Source organism: Salarias fasciatus, chromosome 4, assembly GCF_902148845.1.
Source record: "Salarias fasciatus chromosome 4, fSalaFa1.1, whole genome shotgun sequence".
NCBI classification, from domain to species: domain Eukaryota; kingdom Metazoa; phylum Chordata; class Actinopteri; order Blenniiformes; family Blenniidae; genus Salarias; species Salarias fasciatus.
This window is the reverse complement of record NC_043748.1, coordinates 20,398,409-20,408,759: the sequence shown is the minus strand read 5'-3', so window position 1 is coordinate 20,408,759 and position 10,351 is coordinate 20,398,409.

The window sequence follows — 10,351 nt, the reverse complement described above, 5'->3', positions numbered from 1 at the left end:
ATCCTCATGGTGAGTAAAAGTGGATTTGGCTGAACAGAAGCTCTGTAAAGCTGCAGGATTCGCTCATGTTTCACATAATAATAATAATAATAATAATAATAATAATAATAATAATAATAATAATACATTTTATTTATAGGCGCCTTTCAAGACACTCAAGGCACACATGTTGAGAGCTTCAGCCTGCAGCAACGCTAATGCTCAGCAACACACACACACACACACACACACACACACACACACCTACTATCAACACACATGTCAACAATGCATGCACATCAGCAACATCAGATCTTCAGGGTTTCCTTCTGAACAGGCTGTATGGAGAAGGTGAGGTGTGGAGATCTACTGCACTGATCTACTGTACTGATCTACTGTATTGATCCATTGTAGTGATCTGCTGTAGCGATCCACTGTAGTGATCCACTGTACTGATCTACTGTCGTGATCTACTGCACTGATCTACTGCATTGATCCATTGTACTGATCTACTGTACTAATCTACTGTATTGATATACTGTGTTGATCCATTGTAGTGATCTGCTGTATTGATATACTGTGCTGATCCATTGTAGTGATCTACTGTAGTGATCTACTGTGCTGATCCACTGTAGTGATCTACTGTACTGATCTACTGTAGAGGCTTCTGTGGATCTCCAGCTCCGCTCTGCCTCTCGGACAACAGACGGGTCACAGCGAAGCCTCACCACCTAAATCCGGTGTGCAGATGGAAAACAAACAGGAGTGATCTGGCATCAGAGAGAGAGCGAGAGAGAGAGCTAGACAGAGGGAGGGAGAGAAAGAGAGGGAGGCAGAGGGAGGGAGAGAGAGAGAGCGAGAGAGAGACAGACGGAGGGAGAGGAAGGGAGGGAGGGAGGGAGAGACAGGGAGAGAGAGAGTGGGGTAGAGAGGGAGAGAGAGAGAGGCAGAGACACTGAGGGAATGAGGGAGGGACAGAAGCATCAGCAGGTCGATATGAGACTCAAATTACTTTTTCAATTAAAATTCCAGAAATTCTGGAGCAGACTTCAGTCAGAGAGTCCGGGACATAAATCCAGCTTCTCTTCAGACAGTCTGACGGATAAATAAATCAATAATCATCACAACAGAGCGTCGAATCGGACAAACACCGAACAGAAGAGGAGGGGATCCACACATCTGCTCCGCCGTGAAGCTCCGAGATCCCAGAGTCACCGGTTCCCTCTGGAGGGAGAACCAGAGGAGAACCAAAAGAGAACCAGAGGCCTGCTGCAGTCTGGACCAACCGCAGGACCCATCGCTACCCTGGACCAACCGCAGGACCCAGGAAAACCCTGAACCTACAGCAGTGGACCCAGGAAGACCTCCATGTTGGCCTGCAGTCTGAACCTACAGAGTCGGAGAGGAGCTGCTGTTGCTCAACCTGATCCAGACCAGGTCACTGTGGAACGGGTCCTAACATCAGCCGGTCCGACCAGGCTGGGAGACCGGAGGACGTCTGGACAGTGGAGACTGCAGCCGGACTGAGTCAAGACTCCGGACTCAAGTCACTGCGCCTGGTGGAGGAGCTGCTAGACCTGGTGAAGGGAGCTCTGCCGGGGGAGGGACCCCCGGGGGGACCAGTCACCGTCACCGTCTGTCCACAGCTGTCCATCAGGGCTGCAGGTGCTGAACCGGATACGGAAAACCTTTATGACACCCGGGTTACCGGACCTCTCTGAAGTGAAGAAGAGTCTGGACCTGGTCGCTGTGAAGGTCTGGAACTGCTCATCGCTGGCTGGTCCTCGGGAGTCCATGTGGTCCGGGACATCGGTGTCTGGTTCCCCTGTTCAAGGCGCCCATAGAGTGATGCCCTGCGGACGTCCAGGAGGGTGGTGCAAACAGAGACGTGGTAAATATTTATCTAAACTGTGTTCTCGCCCTTCCTGGGTGGATTCTCCTTCCAGCTGAAGTCCTCTCCCAGAGGCCTGCGAGCTTGGGGGTTCCTGCCCCTATTAGGTAATTCAGTAATGATCATCTTCCCTCTCCTTGATACCATCCTTGTTCCCCTCTCTCAGCAGCTGGGCCTTTCGGGCTGCCAGGCCTTCATGGAGAGCAGGTAGCTTTTTTAGCTAGTATAGGTGTGGGTCCTGTCCGGACCTGGAGCGGTCCAGGTCTTCTTCTCTGGACCTGGAGCGATCCAGGTCTTCTTCTCTGGATGTCTGCTGTCGTGATGTGTTCTGGTTCTGGTTCTTGTTGCAGGGTTCTGCTAGCAGGTCTGCGAGCCACTGTGTGTTCGTGCGTGGCTCCTCGTTCTCCCAGATCCTCCTCCAGTCTCCGTCTCCGTCCCGGGTGGGTCTGCTGTGGTCCTCCTGCCATGGAGAGGACACCTCTGCTGGGCTGTTGGAGAACGTTGTGGTTCTTGTCCTGGTTCCGCTTCTCTTCTATGTCTCTTTAGGTGGGTAGTGAGGACTGAGCGGTGTCCAGTGTCTCTGCTGTGGACAGCTGGCCGCATGCGCCTGCAGAGCGGTCCCTGGCCCCGTACACCCACGTCCTTGCCCCGTCCCCACCTCGTCCCCGCCTCCCGGAGGTCCTGCAGTCCGTCCCCTCCACTGTCCGCTGGGTGATCGTCCACGTCGTGACTAACGACCCGGCCCGGCGGCAGTCAGGGGACCAAGCAGGATTTCAAGGACCTCTTTAGCCTGTTGGAGAGCTGTGGGAGGTCGGGTTTTATCAGAGGACGTTTGAAGACCTTTTCAGAGAGAGCCAAGCTTCTCCTGCTCAGCCTCAACATCTGGCTCCAGATCAGCCTCAACATCTGGCTCCAGCTCAGCCTCAACATCTGGCTCCGGCTCTTCTGCTCGGCTCCCACATTTTCTTTTAGAGACGATTTGAACCTCTTCTGGAACGGCCCAGCTTTTTATGGTCAGCAGGAATTCACCCAAGTCGCTGAGCAGCTCCGTTTCAGCAGGTAACGTTCAGCAGCAGTTCCCCCACTGAATGACTGCCTGGAAGCCCCGCCCACTCACCACACGCCACACAAACCCCTCACACCCCTCCACCACCCACACACACCACACACTGTCCACAGCATCCAGTCATCACCTCCTTCAGACACCACGTCCCCCGGACTGTTTCTAAACCCAGGACTCGTTAACATTACAACTCCAGAGCCTCGTCCGGCCGTCCTCCGCTCTGAACGTGGAGCTGCTGAATGTTCTGCTCTTGCTATGAAAAACTTTATTTTAGATAGTAATTCAGACTCTTTCTTGATTCTTCTTTTATCTGAGACATGGCGTCTGTTTGAGTTCTCACCAAACTTTGTGTTTTCAACCGGAGAGAATAAGAGGGGTGGAGGGACTGCGTCCATTAAAAACAAACAAACAAACACTCATTGAGCGAATGTGCAGTGGTTTTTAATGGTTTTACATCATTTGAGCTCCTCGCCTTTGTTTTTTGCAGACCCCCATGACTCTAACAGGGTTTTTTTTTTTTTTTTTTAATTTTAATCAGTGAATTTACAGAACATTTATCAATAATTTCAGGCATGGGCCTTGACCAGTCCGGCGCCCTAGGTGGCGACTGTGGGTGGTGCCCCCTTGCATTCTAACATAAACCGTATACTCACAAAAAAAAACTGGACAGCTTTGTCTTTGACTTTTTGTCTAATCTAAAGAAAGCAAATTCCCAGTCAGCACAGTCAACACGGTAGTACATTATGGATAAATAAGTGAAAAAAAAAAAGCATTGAAATCAATATATGAAATACACTATAGATATGTTTGATACACAAAATTTAAACATGTGGCGTAAAATAAGTGAAAAATAAAATGTAAATGAGGCACTGTACAGAATAAGACATGAACCAGCAGCGACTATGTAACAAAAAGAGGATCCTACAGAGACCTCTGCTGGTGCCTTTCAGTACTGCACCCCCTGATCAGCCTCATCGCCTGCTGCAACCGGACTCTCACTGATTTTAGACCACATGATTGATTCCTCTGATAGAAAGGGGGAAGACGGAAGGTCACGAGTTTGATGTTTGTCATGTTCTTTGATGGCAGCGGTGGAACTTTCTGCGTTTCCTTTGCAGGTCCTGTGCCGGTGATGTCCGGCTGATTGCCGGGGGTCGGAGTCCTACTCCGGGTTTGACGCTTGCTGGAGCAGCTCTGCTTTTTGTAAACTGTTGCTTTGCTGTTGTTTGTGCATCAGAAAATCCAGAGCTGCTGCAGCCGATGAAGGAATCCGGTTTTCTTCAGCCACGTCGGTCTGCATGAGTTTACTCTCCTGCTGGATCTCGCTGAGATCGTCATGCCGTATGGCTGACAGGATCCCGTCTCCTCAGCCAGACACCGGGCTCCAGCCCACCACAGGGTCTGCAGACGTTCCCCTCCCCTCCAGGAGAGCCTCTCAACCAGCCTGATGCCTCCATGCCTCTTATCCTGCTTCCATCCGGTTCCAGCCTGTGATTCCAGACTGGTTTTAGCCTGTTTCAGGAGTACATCCCGCTGCAGCCTCCGAAGGGAATGTTAATCTCCTCTCGCCTTTTCAGGACTAGAGTTGACGAACGATCTCCTGGTGACTCCAGGAAGTGCTCTTCAAGCCGTGGTCCGTCTTGTCGGGACGCTGTCCTGACTCTGACAGAATGATGGAGACGTACTCGGATGTTCTGATGTCTTTCTCAGAGCTTTCTGTTATTGTTGAACTGATGGAGTCAACCAGTTCATTGTGGATTGTTTTGCCCGGATCATGTCCGTGACCGCCAGCTCCACTTTCTGCTCTAACATGCTGCTTCAGTATCGGATCAAATATGGCCAAAAGCTCCGCATCTCTCAGAAAACTCCCATCGTCCGGTTTGTTTAATGTGTATGTGGAAGCTTCTAACTATCTGGGCTTTAGCGTCAACAGGTTTTGGTCAGGCGTAGAACTGTTTGTTTCATGATGTGTGGACTTCATTGAGACTGTTTTTTCCGTCTTGATGAGCTGAGGGTGAGCTAACGGTCTGTAAGCACGAGAAAGTGCCGTGCTTCAAAAACCTCATAAACTCACTGTCGTTGAGAAAGCACCAGACATGAAGGTGAACCGGAACTTTAGAAATAAAACACAATGCACGACCTCTCGAACGTAAATGTTTTCCTACATGTTGTTACGCTGCCTCGGGAGGAGAGCATCAGGTCAACAGGGTCCAGACTGCAGCAAACGCAGAAATTACCATTTCTTTATTATTATTTATAGAGAATAAACCATAAAAAGTAACTATTGGATAAAGAAAAGCTCTCATTTGAGATAAAAACACAGTTATCTTTGATTATTAACCGTCACTGACGGCCAAATTTATTTAGTTCAAATCACAACATTATTGATGAGCCAGAAAAACTTGAATGCTGTGAACCTAAAGACTGTTGACCGTGTTTTCATGTTTGTTTTGGCAACGTTTGCTGTTTCCTGTTATAACTTTGGTTGTTATGTTGTGACTTTTTTCTGCTGGAACTGTTGTTGTTTCGTGTTGTAATTTTTTTTCTTGTTGCAGCTGTTGTCTCATGTTGGAACATGTTTTCAGGTAGCAACTTTTGTTGTTACATGATACGACTTCTATTTTCATTTTGCAACTTTGTTGTTTCATTCATCAATTTTTTCCCCAATTTTCAGTCATGGATGGTCACAGCCTGAAATCTGTTTTAAAACCTTCTCTTTTTTTTAATTTCACTCACCGAAGGTTTTACTGAACCGTTACGTCCCTATTAAAGCAGAAATGATGAATTCTGTTTTTCAGTTTTCACTCATCGATGATCTTAAATAGTAAGACCACCCATGAGTCAAACACGAAAAAAAGTTTTTCAAAATTTTCACGGTATTTTGGAGGTAAGGCAATAGTAAGACCATTGATGAGTGAATTTTGAAAAACTGTTTTTTTCCTTTTTTAACTTATCGATGGTCTTACTATAGCCTTACCTCCAAAATAAAGTAAAAATTTTGAAAAACATTTTTTTTCAAGTTTCACTCATCGATGGTCTTACTGTGGCCTTACCTCCAAAATAAAGTGAACATGTTCAAAAACTTTGTTTTTTTTTTCATTTTTTCCTCATCAATGGTCTTTCTATGACCTTTCCTCCAAAATAAAGTGAAAATTTAAAGAAATTTTGTTTTTCTAATTTCACTCATCGATGGCCTTACCTCCAAAATAAAGTGACAATTTTGAAAAGCCTTTTTTTTATTTTTCAGTATTCGATGGTCTTACTATAGCCTTATGTGATGTGCTGCAGGAACATCGTGGTTTTTTTTTTTTTGTACAGTTTCTCTTGTTTTTTTTTCCATTCAGGTATTTTTGTGAATATTTATCTTGTTTTGTGTTTTGTTACTTTTTTTTTAAGCAATTATCCTTTTCTTTTTTTTTTTTTTGGGTTCTGATTGGAGCAAGTCGCTCCTTTCCTCGTAAACCAGCCCCGCCCACTGCTCATCCGTTTGGATTTCGGAGATGAGCTCAGTCTGGGTAGGAGACCATAGACGGGGATTTCACGCAGTCCTGAAACGGCCGAGCCAAACAGCGTTGCCGCTTTTTGTTTTCAATTTTTTTTGGCAAATTCCGGCGGCTAACAAAAGCCTTACCTCCAAAATGAAGTGAAAATTTTGAAAAACATTTATTTTTTAATTGTAGATGCTCTTACTATAGTCTTACCTACAAAATAAATTGAAAATTTGAATTTTTTTTTTTTTTTTGCAAGTTTCACTCATCGATGGTCTTACTATAGCCTTCCCTCCAAAATGATGCGAAAAATTCGAAAACTTTTTTTGTAATATTTCACTCCATCCATGGTGTTACGCCTTTCCTCCAAAATAAAGTAAAAATTTTGAAAATCTTTTTTTTTTTCAGTATTCGATGGTCTTTCTATAGTCACACCTCCAAAATGAACCAAAACATTTTCATTTTTTTTTTCAAATCTTACCCGTTGATGGTCTTAATGTAGCCTTACCTCCAAAATAAAGCGAAAATTTGGAAAACCATTTTTTTATTTTTCAGTATTCGATGGTCTTTCTATTGCCACTGTTGGAGCCCAGGACTTCCGTCCCACTGACTCCACCCGGTTCTCTTATTCTATGCTTGGTATAAAGAATGCCAAAACGACTGACTTCAGATTATTACCATTTATTTAAGTATAGCCAGATGTAATGTTCAGCGCTGGACCTTACAGGGAAAGATACAAAGTATTTCGCCCCGAAAGGATCCTGATTGTTGACGAATCAGAGTTTTTATTCCATGTTCTTCTGGGCTGGGCCTGCCCCGACAGATAGGCTGGACTTTGTTCGCAATTGGACAATTTGGTATTGATGTCAGCTGCCAACCAAGAGCTGACATCCTTATCCGGTATGTTTTGGAACACTAGCGAGTGTGTGTTGGTTTCTCCGGAACGTGTGGATATGTTTACACCTTAGCAGAGCATCTTATAACCTTGGTGTACTTCTTTCAGGAAAGGCCTAATATACAGTTAATACAATTATTCCATAGTAGTAGTGCCAATTAAAGTATATCCCTAACACCACACCTCCAAAATAAAGCAAACATTTTTTTTTTCAAATTTCACTCATCGATGGTCTTACTATAGCCTTCCCTTCAAAATAAAGCGAAAATTTTGAAAACTTTTTTTTTTAATATTTCACTCATCCATGATGTTACGCCTTTCCTCCATAGTAAAGTGAAAATTTTAAAAATCATGTTTTTTATTTTTCAGTATTTGATGGTCTTTCTATAACCTTCAATCCAAAATAAAGCAAAACATTTTAAAAAAAATTTTAAATCTTACCCGTTGATGGTCTTAATATAGCCTTACCTCCAAAATAAAGTGAAAATTTTGAAAAACATTTTTTTTCCAAGTTTCACTCATCAATGATCTTACTATAGCCTTACCTCCAAAATAAAGTGAAAATTTTGAAAAACTTTAATTTTATTTTTTAATTGTAGATGGTCTTACCCGTTGATGGTCTTACTATAGCCTTCCCTCCAAAATAAAGCAAAAAAAATTTTTTTTTCAAATCTTACTCCAAAATAAAGTAAAAATGTTGAAAAACTTTTTTTTTTCAAATGTCACTCATCGATGGTCTTACTATAGCCTTACCTCGAAAATGAAGCGAAAAATTCGAAAACTTTTTTTGTAATATTTCACTCATCCATGGTGTTACGCCTTTCCTCCAAAATAAAGGAAAAATTTTGAAAAACATTTTTTTTCAAGTTTCACCCATCGATGGTCTTACTGTGGCCTTACCTCCAAAATAAAGTGAACATGTTGAAAAACTTTGTTTTTTTTTTTTTGTTTTTTTTTTTCTCATCGATGGTCTTTCTATGACCTTTCCTCCAAAATAAAGTGAAAATTTAAAGAAATTTTGTTTTTCTAATTTCACTCATGGATGGCGCTACCTCCAAAATAAAGTGAACATTTTTTGAAAAAAATTTTTTTCTTAATATTTCAATTATCGATGGCCTTACTATAGCCTTATCTCCAAAATAAAGTGACAATTTTGAAAAGCCTTTTTTTTATTTTTCAGTATTCGATGGTCTTACTATAGCCTTATGTGATGTGCTGCGGGCACATGGTGTTTTTTTTTTTAATGTACAGTTTCTCTTGTTTTTTTTTTTCCGTTCAGGTATTTTTGTGAAAATTTTTCTTGTTTTGTGTTTTGTTTGTGTAAGGCTATAGCCTTACCTCCAAAATAAAGTGAAAATTTTGAAAAACTTTTATTTTATTTTTTAATTGTAGATGGTCTTACCCGTTAATGGTCTTACTACAGCCTTACCTCCAAAATAAAGCAAAGAATTTTTTTTTTTTTCAAATCTTACTCCAAAATAAAGTAAAAATGTTGAAAAACTTTTTTTTAATTTTTTTTCCTCATCCATGGTCTTACTATAGCCTTCCCTCCAAAATGAAGCGAAAAATTTGAAAACTTTTTGTAATATTTCACTCATCCATGGTGTTACGCCTTTCCTCCAAAATAAAGGAAAAATTTTGAAAATCACTTTTTTTATTTTTCAGTATTCGATGGTCTTTCTATAGCCACACCTCCAAAATAAACCAAAAATTTTTATTTTTTTTTTAAATTTCACTCATCGATGGCGTTACTATAGCCTTACCTCCAAAATAAAGTGAAAATTTTAAAAAAAACTTTTATTTTTTAATTGTAGATGGTCTTACTATAGCCTTACCTCCAAAATGAAGTGAAAAATTTGAAAACTTTTTTTTAATATTTCACTAATACATGGTATTACGCCTTTCCTCCAAAATAATATAAAAATTTTAGTTTTTTTTTCAAATCTTACTTGTTGATGGTGCTTACCTCCAAAATGAAGTGAAAATTAAAAAAAAAATTTTTTTAAATTTTTTCCTCATCGATGGTCCCTTACCTTCAAAATACAGTAAAAAAATTTTTAAAAAGTTTTTTTTTTTTTCATTTTTCAGTCATCGATGGTTTTTCCTTAGCCTTCCCTCCAAAATGAAGTGAACATTTTGAATCTTTTTTCAAGTTTCACTCATTCATGGACTTAGCTCCAAAATAAAGTAAAAATGTTGAAAAACTTTTTTTTTCAAGTTTCACTCGTCGATGGTCTTACCTCCAAAGTAAAGGGAAAATTTTGAAAAACTTTTTTTTTTTTTTTATCTTTCAGTATTCGATGGACTTACTATAGCCTTACCTCCAAAATAAAGTGAACATTTTGAAAACTTTTTTTTTTCATTTTTTTTTTCCTTATCCATGGTCTTACTATAGCCTTCCCTCCAAAATAAAGCAAAAAAAAAATTTTTTTTCCAAATCTTACTCGTTGATGGCCTTACCTCCAAAATAAAGTGAAAATTTTCAAAACTTTTTTTTAATATTTCATTCATTCATGGTACTACCCCTTTCCTCCAAAATAAAGTAAAAAATCATGTTTTTTATTTTTCAGTATTTGATGGTCTTTCTATAGCTATACCTCCAAAATAAAGCAAAAATTGTAATTTTTTTTTTCAAATTTCACTCATCGATGGTCTTACTATAGCCTTACCTCCAAAATAAAGTGAAAATTTTGAAAACCTTTTTTGTTCGTTTTTCAGTCATCATTTGGCCTTACTATGGCTTGACCTCCAAAATAAAGTAAATATTTTGAAAACTTTTTTTTATCAAGTTTCACTCATCAATAGTCTTACTTCCAAAATAAAGTGATTTTTTTTTTTTTTTTTTTTTTTTAGTTTCACTCATTGATGGTCTTCCCCAAAAAGTCAGAAGGATCATGAGGCCCCGCTTTCAAAATGAAGTGAAAATTTTTAATTTTTTTTTGTTTTTAGTTTCACTCATCAATGGTCTTACTAATACCATTGATGAGTGAAACTTTGAAAACTTTTTCTTTTCCTTTGTTGATCATCAATGTGTC